Source organism: Myodes glareolus, chromosome 1 (genome assembly GCF_982192425.1).
Source record: "Myodes glareolus chromosome 1, mMyoGla1.1, whole genome shotgun sequence".
Classification (NCBI taxonomy): domain Eukaryota; kingdom Metazoa; phylum Chordata; class Mammalia; order Rodentia; family Cricetidae; genus Myodes; species Myodes glareolus.
In genome coordinates, this window is record NC_142026.1 from 78,568,386 (window position 1) to 78,583,450 (window position 15,065).

General features: G+C 37.9%; 1 pseudogene; it reads right to left on the reverse strand.

Moving 5' to 3' along the window:
- Positions 1-12,136: 12,136 nt before the first annotated feature.
- LOC125396700 (ras-related protein Rab-21 pseudogene) lies at positions 12,137-13,240 on the reverse strand (annotated as a pseudogene).
- Positions 13,241-15,065: the final 1,825 nt, after the last annotated feature.

A 15,065-nucleotide genomic window follows, 5' to 3' on the forward strand; every position in this document is an offset into this window, starting at 1 on the left:
CCACGAAGCAGGAAATTTCAAAGACGGTCCTGACTATATTAGCAGTCACTTTTTTCTGTGTCCTGTCTGTGTCCATGTCTGGCAGACTCATGAATCAGGAACCCAGAAGGACCACCTCACCTTTAGGCAAGTTCAGCCGTCATTTTTCTGTGGGTCCTGCATGTTTAGTTCATACAGCATAACACCAAGCAGTCCAGACAAAGAGTTTCTTGCCCAAATGGCTAACAAACTCCATAAGGAGCCTCTTAGATGCCCATCATCCTTTTGAAGTAGATTGGTGTTGCCAGGAGAAGATGTGTTTCATTGTCATGAAAAGTCCCAAGTTTTTAAAACATTTTAAATTCTGTTAATCTCTAAGAATTTTGAAGAATAGATATCTAGCTGATAAATATGTCTATATATCTAGAAATATGACTACAAGTTTTACTACTGTAAATGACTTTTTATTATCTTGTATTTAATTATACTTTACATTTTTTAAATGGGTAGAACAAACACAATACCTTAATCAAGAGTAAAATTATACATACAGAAAAACTGACCTAAATTTGTATCAATAAACCAAGATCCATACCAATGCAAAGTATTCATCTTTTTAATATATCTCCCTTTTAATGTAAAGAAACATTAATAGCATAGGAGTTCCATCAGTATTTCTATTTCTTTCATTGGTTAATCAATAAAGAAAATGTTTGACCTGATAGGGCAGAACTTACATAGGTGAAGAAGACAGAACTGTATTCTAGGATAAAGAAAGTAGCAGATAGAGCTGAGACACCATGAAGCTGTGGGGTGCCACAGAGAGAATTTCCTCACTCAGCAGCCACAGGAAAAAAGTGGCGGTTTTAAAACACTGGCTTTCTGGCCTGTGCTGCCATTGAGACCTCTGACTCTTTTGGGAGATGGAGCATTTGGAGTAAATTGTTACGGTTTGTTTGATGGCAAGTAGACTCGCTGTGTGCCTAAAAGGGGAACATTGCATGCTGTGGCTCAGAGGCACTAGAAACTCCGCCATGCTAGCAGTGCAATGCACACGGCTTAGAGGCACCAGCGGCTCCGCCATGTTGGACTGGGCTGGGCAAGCCTGCAGTACCTGTTTTTGACCTAGCAATGTCACAGCTTAGATTCTTAAGTGCTTAGCAATTGAAAAGCACAAAACAAAAATGTTCCTGGACAGTAAAGAATTACAGATTCACAACAGGACAGATTCAGACATAAGCGACTTCTAAATGGGTCACAATGTTGAATAAATGTATGTAGGCTTGGAAGAGAAAAGATAAAGAGTACAGAGACTCATAAAATAAAGTTAATGCTTTAAAAAAAGGTAAAATCTTTAAAGAAACAGAGTACAGATAGTCATAAGTAAAAAAAAGCCACTAAAAAATGGAAAATTCACAGAGAGTCTGGATTATGCATGTTGTGTTTTCTTTAAATTTTTTGATTGTAAAGGAGCTAAATGCAGAGAGACATTTCATTATATGGGCTGCCAAACTAAACCAGCATGCATATTATAAAGATATCTTGACTTCAATATTTGGATCTAATGAAAAGAGGTTCTTCTTTTGTTTTCACAGAAGATGAGACCCTGTGGATTGCTTCTAGACCAATATGGTATGATAGACCACACCCTCCTGAAAGGTTGCTGTGAACACTCTCAAAAACTTTCTTTGCTCAACTGCTGATTGAGATAAACCTAGCATACAGGATATACCACGAAAGACCTGATTAACAGCACCCCCATGCAGAAGAAAGGAGTTTGGAGAGAAATAACTATGCCCATATTCCCAAATCTTGTTTAAAATGTTCTTTTACATTTAAAGGGTGATATTATAGAGATATGTATAATTTGCATTGATATAAATCTTTGTTTACTGATACTAATTTAAGGTCAGTTTTCTTATATGCATATTTCTGATCTTGATTAAGGTATTGTGATTGTGTTGTTCCTTTAAAAATGTAATGTATAATTAGAAAATATAGGTTGTTCCTGGATAATCAATGATAATAGTCAAGTTTATAGTCATGTTAGTTAGATTTTCTAGATATGTAGAGATATATTTCAGTTAGATAGGCATTCTTCATATCTTTCAAAGGCTACAGAATATGACATTTAAAATGTTTTAATAACTTAGGATTTTTCATGACAATGAGACACATCTGCCCCTGACAGCACCAGTTACTTCAAGAGGAAGATGGGCATTGAAGAAGCTCCTTATGGAGTTGGTTAGCCATTTGGGCAAGAAACTGCTCTTGCCTGGACTGTTGCATTAACTGGACATGAAGAACCTGCAGATAGTGGAGTGCTGAACTTGCCTAAAGGTGAGATGATCCTTTGGGGTTCCTGTTTCATGAAAGAGTCTGTAAGGCATTCTACAGGATAAAAAAGAAAGTGACTGAACTGCCTTTGAAATTTTCTGTTTCATGGAAAAGTCTTTTGGATACTATGGGCATGAAGGCCACAGATGGATGCCCCAACAGTACAGAAGAACTTCGGGTGACTGTTCATGCAGCGAGATGTCTCTGTCATTTCTAGAGTTTTGGAAATTGCTTACTTCTTGTTTACTTAGGTAATATTATATCCTTCTGGAGTCTTTGATGGAGTTGAAGAATAGATAGTTATAGTTTTCCACTGTTATGATAAAAGATAAAATGGATATAAATATTGTAACTGTAATTCTTGCTTGATATCTGTTTTGTTTTATGTAATTTTACAATGTTAAAGTGAAAGTCTTTCTTTTTTGTTTAAACAGAAAAGGGGAAATGGTATAGAAGGTCCTTCAGTATTTGTGTTTCTTTCACTGGTTAATCAATAAAGAAATTGCTTAGCCTGATAGGGCAGAACATAGATAGGTGGAGAAGACAGAACTGTATTCTGGGAGGAAAAAAGCAACATATAGAGCCAAGTCGCCATGAAGCTGCCAAGTCAGACATGATTCATCTTTCCCGGTAAGCCACAACCTTGTGGTGACATACAGACTATTAGAAATGGTTGAATCATGATGTGAGAGCTAGCCAATAAGAGGCTAGAGCTTATGTGCCAATCAGTAATTTAATCAACACAATTTCTGTAAGATTATTTTGAGTGTAAGCTAGTGGGGAAGCCAGAACAAGGGGCCCTGCTCCTGCCATTCAATACATTAATAAACAATATTTGTGAATTTGGGCATAGTTCTCTCCAAACTTCTTCCTGATTTTTGTTGGTCAAGGTAATTTGGTAGGCATTCATGGAGACTTTAAGGGGAGTCTTGTTCCATTGAATCACATTAGTATTTAAGGAATCCACAGGTTCTCATCCTCTGTGGAAACAAAAGCAGAACTTCTTTTCCAAAGCAACATATCTTTAGAGCCAAATTTTAAAGTCAATATGCCTTTAAATATATATATATATATATACATATATATATATACATATATATATGTGTGTGTGTGTGTGTGTGTGTGTGTGTGTATAGGTTTAGCTTCCATGTAAAAAATCATTGCTTTCATTTGAACTCAATGCAAATAAACTGAATAAAATTATATGAAAATATGCTGGGTAAAGTTATAGTTCTAAACAAAACAACAGCTGCAACTCTCAACAAAACCCTATCCTAGAAGAATTTATATACATAATCATTATTCACAAATGATATCAAATGTATCCAATAAATTTCAAATAAAGAACTGCTACTTTCTCTTTCTTAAAGCACTGAATAGAAGCATAATAGTCTATAATCAGTTTTTTTTTACTAATCTGATAAGGAGTTATCATTCTTTAGTACTTAATGAAAAAGCATAAGAATTAAATGTTAAAAAATTTATTTTTTGATCACAAAGCATCTTGCTTTCAGGGTTTTAGGCATAGAAAGGAGAGAGATACCATCTACACCAGATCACCAACAATTCCAACACACACAAAAAGCCTTTCATTTGAAGCTCTCTTTGGGCTTCATTAATTCTCCAGAATAAGCTTGGAACATGGAAAACTGACATATTTCTTGCAAGAAAAGAATAGTTCTAAAAATGTTCCAAGTACAATAAGATAGAGTAAAATTAAGGATAATAGTTTGTGCATAAAATACTCTCACATGGATAAGCATATGCTTCACTATTCATTAGGTATAAAATATACCTAAGGTATATTTTGTAGAGGACATGAGAAAATCATTATTATTCAGGATTCCAACAGTGGATAGTGTCTTGGGGGTGGGTGAAACCCAAGTATACTCCTGAAGGCAACACAACTAGAGAGAATAGGTTTTGTAAGGCAAGTATGTATGGTTGAGTGTATAAAGTTCTACAGGAACTCAAAATTGATAAACCTGTATAATATGATATTTGCAGACACTTTAGTCTTTCACTTGTGGTCCTATACTGGCCTTATACCAATTTGGGTCATCACTGAAGTGAGGAAGAAAAGTAAAATTCCTTAGAACCAGAGTAGTAAAAGTAAGATTTTACACCCCACAGTCTATGGGAGAGTTATTGAATGAAGGCAAAAAGCAGGAGAAGATGCTGATGCAGGGCTTAGTGGGTTTATAGATGGTAAGAGGCCTTTGTGACATGGTCAGTTGCAGAAAATGATAAAGAACAGAGAATGAGCACAGAATGTCTGGCGAGAAATAGTATGTAACATATTGAACAACGGACATGTTTCACTCATTAGTCATAATCTAGATACCGTGAAGTGTTCCATTACTCATTTTATTTATCACATAATATGAAACACAGCTATATTTTTCTAATATAGAAAATATCAGCTAAACCATAGAAATTGTAGTCACTGTCATCTGGGATGGCAAGGGTTGCTTAGGATTACAGGTGATAAATCCAACAAGTCACTCTCGGACATAAGAAGATAGAAAGAATTGTTACATATTTCACAAAAGCTGTCCATAACCTGAAAGGACAGAAAAATCCAAAAGTCTTAGATAATTCTCAGTAAATATGAAAAATGTTGAAAATATAAAAGTTTTCAGAACATGATAGGAGTTGACAAGAAAAAACAGTGTACGTAAAGAAGGCCAGAAAAATTTGAACAATTACCCATAGAAAATTTCGCTTCCAGACTAACCTTCTTGCTAGCAAATTTACTTTTAATTGGCCTACAGGTTGAACTAAATATTCATTTAAGTTCTCTTAGTTGCACATTTCCTTCATTATCCAAGAAAGACCAGCAATGTGCTTTCTTTTCCACCAATGATATAAGTTTTAAAAATATATTTTAAGATAAATGTTGCCAGGAAAAATTTTGTCCAGTACACATATTGGCTGAAAATGGACCATAACATATTGTAAAGAATTTTTAAGAGTTAGACTATCAAAAATCTTTGCAATGCATGAGGGAAACACTTGATTTAAAGAAGCAACACTGCCAAACTAGTATTTGAAGAGACAGGAGTCTTCTGCCTGACAGTGGTTTTCCTGAACACAGATGGGTTAGAAATTAGGACTGTAAGATGAATTATTCAAAGTAGAATCCAAGTCTGGGTATGAGTAATGGTTAGTGCCCTAATTGATAGGGAGGTAAATTACTCACTTACTCAGTGTCCTGCTGGTGGTAGGAAAGGGTTCAAGGAAGACCCCAAAACACCTGCTTTAGAGGGTTTTTTATTTTTTATTTATTTATTAAAAATTTCCACCTCCTCCCCTCCTCCCAATATCTTCCCACTCCCCCCACTCCCTCTCTCCCTCCTTTTCCAGTCCTAAGAACAGTCAGGGTTTTCTGCCCTGTAGGAAGTCCAAGGTCCTCCCCTCTCCCTCCAGGTCTAGGAAGGTGAGCATCCAAAGAGACTAGGCTCCCACAAGGCCAGTCCATGCAATACAATCAAAACTCAGTGCCATTGTCTTTGGCTTCTCAGTCAGCCCTCATTGTCAGCCACATTCAGAGAGTCCAGTTTGATCACATGCTCCATCAGTCGCAGTCAGGCTGGCCTTGGTGAGCTCCCATTAGATCAGTCCCATTGTCTCAGTGGGTGGACACACCCCTCACAGTCCTGACTTCCTTGCTCATGTTCTCCCTCCTTCTGCTCTTCAGTTGGACCTTGGGAACTCATTTCAGTGCTCCAAATGGGTCTTTGTCTCAATCTCCATCTGTCGCCGGGTAAAGCTTCTATGGTGATATGCAAGATATTCATCAGTGTGGCTATAGGGTAAGGCCAGTTCAGGCACCTTTTCCTCTGCTGCACACGGAACTAGTTGGGGAAATCCCCTTGGACACCTGGGAACCCCTTTAGAGTCAAGACTCTAGCCAACCCTAAAATGGCTCCCTTCGTTAAGATAACTTCTTCCCTGCTCCCAAATCCACCCTTCCTCCGTCTCAATTATCCCATTCCCCCAAGCTCTCCCCAATCCTTCCCTTCTCCCTTCTCTCTCCCCATCTCCCCTCCCCCCAACCCACCCCCACCCCCCTGCTGCCAAATTTTGCCCAACGATCTTGTCAACTTCCAATATCTGGAGGATAAATATATGTTTTTCTTTGGGTTCACCTTCTTATTTAGCTTCTCTAGCTTCACGAACTATAGGCTTAATGTCCTTTGTTTATGGCTAGAATATGCTTATGAGTGACTACATACCATATTCCTCTTTTTGGGTCTGGATTATCTCACTCAATAAAGTGTTTTCTATTCCATCCATTTGCATGGGTTTTTTAGTGAATGTCCTGCCTCTGGCTCTTCCCTGGGAAAGGGCAATCCTGAGAAGGGCATTTGGTACTTTTATTTTCATAATTTAGCACTATAAATGTCACTAACATATTATGTGCTTGGTTGGGCAATGTAGATGGACCTTGAATCTGATGTTGGGAGGGTACAGTATGTCTCAGTGATGGAAATAGTGAAGAGGGGGATTGTAGGTTGGCACAGTAACATCTCTGACTCATAGATGGGCACATCTTGACCTTTAAAACCTTAAGAATACAAACAACCCACTTCTAATCTCAAAAAAGTTATATTTAACAAATATTTCCAGATTGAAAGCTGTTATAGATAGTCTTTGAGTTTTTGAGATAAAACGCCATGAGCAAAAGCACTGTGGGGAGGAAAGAAACTTATAGTTTTACATTGGGTCTTCTCTGAGGAAAAACAGAGCAGGTAGTCAAGTCAGGAGTCTGGAGGCAGGAATTGATGCAGAGGTCATTGAAGGAAGGTTGCTTAAAGCCCTGCTCCAAATGGTTTGCTAAGTTTCTTTTTTGATAATACCTAAGACCTATAGTCCATAGATGGGTCCTTCCTTTTGGAGCTTTGTCTCCTATATCAAACGTTAATCAAGAAAATTTCTGTTGAGGTTTCCTATAGGACAAAATTCTTAGGGCAGTTTTTTCCATAATAAAAAATTCTTCTTCCAAAATGATGTTAGCTTGTGTCATATTAACATAAAACTGTCCATATGAATTGTGGTAAACATTGAATAATTACATTCATTAATGAATATAATTCTAGGGAATCTAGGTATGCTAAAGTTACCCTTTGTTTCCGACATCTGCAACTGAGTTTGATCCTCTGCATAGTTTTGGCTTGGATCAGGAATTCTGAGTCACAGATTGGTGGGAAGAGTCCAACCGATTTTGAGTGGGAAATCCTTTGGTCTAGTGGCCCTGTTGTTTATTGGCAAGCAGGCTGAGCAAACCATGAAGTCTTAATCAGTAAACAACATTCCTTCATGGGTTTTGTATTAGCACCTGCCTCCAGGTTTCTGTCTTGTTTGAGTTCCTGAATTCAATCAATAATGAAGCTGATAAGGAAGCATAAGCCAAATAAGCACTTCCCTCATGAAGTTGCTTTTGGTCATACTTTTTTAAAATAACAACAATATTAAAATTAACTAGGGAAGACTGAACAAGATGATATGTTGGGCATATGAGCTCTGGAAGATTTTACTCATGATTCATTTTCATTTGTTATCCAGTGAAGTCTTGCCGAATGTCTGCCAGTGATCTTCCTGATAGCCCATGAGGCATGGAGATGAAAATATATATATGTGGACTCTCTTTTCACCCAACAACCTATCCAGGATTTCCCAAGATCCTGGTAGTCTGAACCCTAGGATCCTCCACTGGGCACAGAACAAAGAAAAACTTCACACCTACTTCTCATGGTCCACATCCCTCAGACCAAGGTACATATCTGTGGTTATCTGAAACTGTACATCCTTTCTACAGTGGCCAAAAGACCCAAGTATGGAACTCACACCTGTAACTACAAATATTCTTCATTCTGATGGTCTCCCTGGACCAGTTTCCCCTCTACTCACTGGGTCTGCTCCTAACTCCTGAGTCTGTTTATGAAATAAATATTCTGAGGCTTAATATTAGTTACATACTCTTTGGCCTGTTACCTCAGTCTTCTTATGAACTAACTCTTATATCTTAAATTAATCCACTCTATCATTTTATATTTTATCAAGAGTTTGAGGTTTGGGACCTCAGATCCAGCTTCTTGGGCAGTTATATGGCTACTCCCTAACTCTACCTTCATTCTCCCTGCATTCAATTTTGTTTTCCCACCTACTGAGATTCTACCCTGTCATAAGCCAAAGTAGCTTCTTATTAACCAATGGTAATAAAACATATTCATAGTATACAGAGGAAATCCCACATCACGCTCCTCCTTTTCAAGCAACTCTCACTGTTTATCCAGGACTTGGTACACATTCTCCCTTTTTTTTCTCATGGGGAAAGCCCCAATCATTTTGTGTCTAGGACCCTGTGCCCAAACCTCCATGCACATCTATTCTAAGTATTTTCTTTGGGTACAATTCAGTACCTGGATGCTTTTCTTTGCTCTTTTTCTATGAATAATTACTTAAAACATTGCAAATCAAGTTAAAGTCTTGGGTTCTTGCTCCCCTTTACTTAAAAAATTCACAATTTCCCTGCATTGCCTGATGCTGAATAAGTTTCTCCTGCTCCTATATTGATCATGAATATAAAACAGTGATAGCTGCCTGCCAGGGACCATTATCTCCCCATATGACAGTGAGAACAGGAGCCAGTTAAAGCAACTAAGGAAATTGCATAAGGAACCTGGCTCAATGATATCAGACATGAGAGAGTAAGTGATATAAAGAGGAAGAATTGTGATAGAGACTGTAGCCCTAACCAGAGCAACAGAGAATAGAAAAGATACATATAAACTCCTGTATGAGGTAGTCCCATCCAGAATATTATAAATGCTTCCACTGAAAGAGAAAAGAAGTTTTCAATCAAGAGGAAAAAGTCAACACACTCATATTTTTATTTTTATGTGGGGTGTTTTTTATTAGGTAAAAGAATGGAAAAGAGGGGAGGAAAGGAAGGGACAGATCAACTTCTGGGAATAGGAGCAGCAGAAGAGAAAAGAGAGGCAGAGAGAGGGGAGGGGAGACGGAGATACAGGCAAAGAAGTAGAGAGAGAAAGGAACAGACAGAGAACAAAACTAAAGAAATGGGAGATGGTCAAGGCCCATCATTTAAAAGTAGTGAATGTGCACAGGAGGTGCTCTTAGTGGCTGCAGCTGAGGATATAACATGACAGGACCCCAAGCGAAGGCCAATACAGATGCCTAAATACTATAACAGGAACTAGATATATAGATTGGGCTAGCCTTAAACTCATTGCCTGCCTCTACCTCCAGAGTGCTAGGATCAAAGGAAAAGTCAACACACTCATACTTTTTAAGTTCTAGCACAGAAAAAAAGAGCAACATGAAAAATTCAGCATAATTCTTCCAAAAATGACTAATCTTATGGTAATGATTTCTAATGAAAGTGGTCTGGAAGAACGTCTGGTCAAGGAATACAGAAGAATGATTAGAAGTATACTTAGGCAACTCAAAGAAAATATGAGTAACCTTAAAAATACAAGTAAAACAGAAGAATGAAAAGCAAAAATCATTATAATATATGAAAAATAAAATTAAAAAAATAGTAGAAGAAAAATCAAACTTAAAACTTTTTTTGAAACACAACAAGCATGTATATTTCATATAACAAGATGATACTCGTTTCTTTTCAGATTACTGCTTATCCCCAACTGTTGCAGAATACATTTTTTAAAAACATCCTTCCATAAACATAAAGCAAAAACAAGCAGCAAGCTACTCATTACATAAATGGTGATTGTATACTTAATGAAATTAATGACTGTCTTAAACTAACTTTAGGTTATGTGACATGTATCCACTTGTGGAGAATCCCATCTAGCATCTACTTTCAATACATACCACACGGTGCCTTGTGCCTTTTCCTAGTAGCACAATTATTGGGCGAGGGACACAGATAGAATGGGAAGAAGATAGTGCCAGGAAATCCTTGCTAGTCTCAGCCTGCTATCGCTCTATCTTTCCCTTATGCACACACTCTTCTTTCAGCTCATTCCACTTAAGCTCTTGTATGATTCGGAGCACAGCAGGTATACTGTATTACCTATCTTTGTTATTGAATTAGCGTGGATCATAGGCTTAAAGAGAGAATGAAACGTTTACGGTGGTAAAGGACAATACAGAGGATAGTTACCCCAGGAATAATTACCTGCAACTCCAGATGGAGGCTCCTATATGGAATTGAGAGTGAAAAACTCAAGCACAGGTCTCCAACGATCAAGTTTAACTTAGCTTAATTCCATCTCTAGTTAAAAAAAAACAGTATTCTATTTCAATGAGGCAAGTATATTTCCTATCTACAATAGTAGGATTGACAGCAGTCTTTACTCTTGAAAAAGCCAGAGCATAGGGACAAATTCTCCAATGACTCATAGTTTCTGCTGCCCCTTCTGCCCCTGCATAAACAAACTCCACAGGAACCTAGGAATGGCACAGCACAAGAAGCCTGCAATGGGACACAGCTGCAGCTCACTCTCTTGACCCTTTCCATTCGACCATCTTCAGGCACATAGCAAAGAGTCAGTGATTGAAATCAGGCAAGGTGGATAAGTAAGTGATCTGAACAGAGGGCTCAGAGAACACAATACTAAGTTAAATTCCTACTATCTAGATGGTAAGGTGTCAAGTCATTCCACTTTCAGTCTAGGTTTAGTTAGTCCTAAGAAAATGGTAGTATTGACTTAGTGACCATCACCTCCTTGTATTTTCAGAAATGCTTACTAATTGTGTTACTATATTCTAATCCTAGAAAAAGTAAATTCAGGGACCATTCCATCTTATCTTATCACAACATTTACTAGTTTTCCAAGCATGACAGAAATGGGAAAATAGATATATTAGAACAAGAACAATTTATGTTAATGTCCACAATCTCTTTCTCCTGTGAGCAGTGCCTGATTTTTTTTAAATGAACAAATTTCAGTCTAATGCTAAAAAAAATTTAAAAAATTCAATGTGGGACTAATTATAAAATAAACAAGAATATGATTTTATAATAAATCTTACCAGCATTGATGTAACTGTACTATAAAATGCTTCTTCCCATAAGAACTCAAATAATTATTATAAAATGAAATACTGATTTTTATATTCATTTCTGACAAGCAATGAGCAATAAAACATCCTAAGAAATCCAGAAGTGCTGCCTTGGGAGCATCAATCACCACTCAACATGCTATATAAATAAGCCTTGGTCAGTGCTACTACCTGGGACCCCTCTTCTCAAGCCAGTGAACCCATCTCATGGAAAGCCCTATAAAAAAACTCAAGTTGTCACAGAAGTGAAACTTGGCAAGCTCCACTCAAATTCTTCTAAGGTAAACTGTTCTAAAGCAAAATTGGTAGGAGAAATCTTGGTTAACAATAATAATACTAAAAAGGCAAATGCTGCTTTTTGATCACTGGGATGTACAGAGGCAAAAAAAAAGGAAAATGAAAAGGAAAAAAAGAAAAAAATGACAACAGTAATAATTCAAGTAAAGTATGTGTAAATTTAAACACAGCACTTCCACATTAAGACAAGTGAAGGAGGTGGTGATCGTTATAAGAGCATCAAAAAGCTTAGGTATTATCACCAACAAGTAACTCCCTTTACAGTCTCCAATAATTGTATATAGTCTTGCACCTTGCACTTATAAAAGCAGATAAAATATTTAATATGTAATTTACAATATATTTTACCAGCTCAGCATACAGGATGTTTATAGATTATATCAAAGTAGTAGACAGGGCCCTGTGCAAACCCTGCAAAAATAGAACTTCAGGTATCTGCTAATCAAAAACAAAAACAAAAACAGTATGCTGCTTAGAAGTGATACAATTCAAACTACCACAAAATACAAAGGACTGCAAAAATGTATACCATTCCAACATCATATATAAGTTATTAAATAAAGATCTGATTTAAAAGAATATAAATGATGCCTTTAAGTAGGTCTTTTATACATGCATATTATTCCTCATTAAAGAAAAAATATGTAAAAAGGCCATTGGTAATTGCTTTGTTAACATTTGTAAAAAAATGCCAATTCTCTGGTCACAAACTCCACTAAGTTTAGCACTTAAGGTCTCTGCAGTGTTATTAACGTAATTTTAAATACTGTTAATTCTATAACTCCATTGGTAAAATGACGTGACTTGGAATATGGCAGTCTTCATGTTCAGGGCAATGATCCACAGTTCCGTTTTGTTTTGAGTTTCATAGGCGTGAGCAGTTATCCAGAAGAGCAGCACCCTCCACTACCGCTCTGAGCTTGAGGTTCATCTTCGATGATCTGCACGCCTCGCCTAGCAGCCCCACCTTGACTAGCGCCATTGCCTTTAGCTCTCTCGTCCACTTGTGCCGTTTCTTTCTTTTACAGAGGTCAAGGAAGAGTTCCTCGATACAGAGGTCAAGGAAGAGCTCCTCGATTCCTTTGTTTTGTTTAGCAGAAGTATGATAATGTTTTGCTCCAACAGAATCTGCGTACGACTCTGCTTCTTGGATGGAAACATGTCTCTCCTTTTCCAAGTCTATTTTATTACCAACTATACGCAAACAGATTTCATTTCTCAAAATTTTCCGTAGCTCTTTGACCCAGTTTTTTACCTTCTGAAAAGAATCTTCATCCGTTATATCATAAACTAAAATAGCTCCGTTCGAGTCGCGGTAGTAAATTGGACCCAATGCATGGAATCTCTCTTGACCTGCTGTATCCCATATGGCAAGGTTTACTCTTTTCCCACCAATATTTAACTTCTTTGTTAAGAAAGATGCCTGCAGGGTGGTGATGTGCTTGTCGTTGAACTTGTTCTCGCAGTAGCGCAGCACCAGCGACGTCTTCCCCAAGCAGCCTTCCCCAAGGTGTACCACCTTGAAGGAGTAGGCTCGGCCCGCCACCGCCCCGCCGCGGGCCACAACCATGTCGCTGCTGCCCCGCCGCCCGAGCTCAGTGCCTTGCTGAGCCGCCTCTGCCGCGTCGCCCTCTCCGCCCCGGGCCCGGCTCTTCACGCGTCCTCCGAGCCCTGTGCCTGCCGTGTCCTCCGCGGCCGAGACCCGAGAGGCCCGAGAGAAAGTCCCAGAATGAAGGGCCCCAGTCACCATGTCAGGCACCCGAGGCCAGGGGAGTGTTGCCTCTCCTCCCTCTAATCGACTTAAAAATTTTTAAGACAAAAACTTCACTAGAAAGCTCACTAAAAAATTGGATCATGCTGGAAATAGATAGAGAGGGTAAACAGAAAAGAACATATGGACTACTCATTAAAGTTTGATGATGAACTTTGAAAAATAGTGAAATGAAATGTGGCAAAACTTTGAGGCATGATAAAATATAAAAGCATTGAATGATGTGTATAGAAGAAGAATAATACTATCCTAAACCCATCACCTTTCTTATATATGTTCAAAGATTTTACTCTAGAGAAAAATATTAAATGTTATTTTCTGCCAATGTAGACATGATTGTTCATTTTCTTAATCTTAATATTTAAGACTGCAATGAAATAATTTGAGACTGTAACATAAAATCCAGATACAATTTTGCAAACATTTCCTTCTGTTATTTAACTAACCTTTCAAATTTCATACAATGTTTTTTTAGAAGCTGCTTATTTCATTGAAATAAAAGGCAACATGTTGTTGATCTTTGTGGGTTGTGAAGGAATGGTTCAGTTGAAAAAATTCGAGTGGACAGTTTGGAATGACTTTCAGACCAGTAAAAGATAAAGCTGATTGTGAAAATACTCGTTTCTCTAAACATGGAGTGCCACAAGTCTTAGTATAAATTCATCTGGTACTAATCACATGCACTTCCTTTTTCTTTTTGATGAATTAAATTATTTGTATAAAATACTTACACTGTCTACATTCCCCTTCCATACAGATAGTTATCTAAGAACTACATAATCCTGTGTTCATGCTGGTCCTAAACATCTCTGCTGGGATGTCTATAAGTTATTGCTACCATCCAATGTCTAGAGCAGTTTGGTTTACTCTCCAACCTAAGGTTCCCAAGCAGACTTCTCCATATCAGGTGATATAAACTCTGAGCATTATATGGCTTACCGAAACTTATCATATATTTAAGATATTAGGTATACATTGCATATTTCAATGTTTATAAATGTTTCATTTAGTGTGGTAATGGACAATTTTTTTTGTAATTTTATTAGATTATAAAAGTTTCCATTTCCGCCCCTCCTTCCACCACCCACCCACTCCACCCACTCCTTCTCCTCCTCCCTCTCCATCCCTAAGAGCAGTCAGGGTTTCCTGCCCAGTGGGAAGTTCAAGTTCCTCCCGCCTCCCTCCAGGTCCAGGAAGGTGAGTGTCCAGACGGACTGGATCCGCAAAATCCAGTATATGCAGAGGAAACAAGTCCCAGTGCCATAGTCAATGGCTTTTCAGAAAGACTCCGGGCCAGCCACATTCAGAGAATCTGGTTGGATTGCGTCCTCGTTCAGTCCCAGTCCAACTGGCCTTGGTAAACTCTCATTAGATCCGTCCCCTTGTATCAGTGGGTGATAGCATCCCTCGCAGTCCTGATTTCCTTTTTCATTTTCTTCCTCCTTCTGCTCCTCATTTGGACCTTGGGGGGGGGGGAGGGATGGACAATTTTATGTTTAATTAAAATGAATAAGGTAATACATGGTGAAGTTATTTTAATAAAAATTACTCCAATAGGCTCATATATTCACAAACTTAACTCAATGTTGGTGAACTACTCCAAAAGCATAGCTTAGAAAGAATA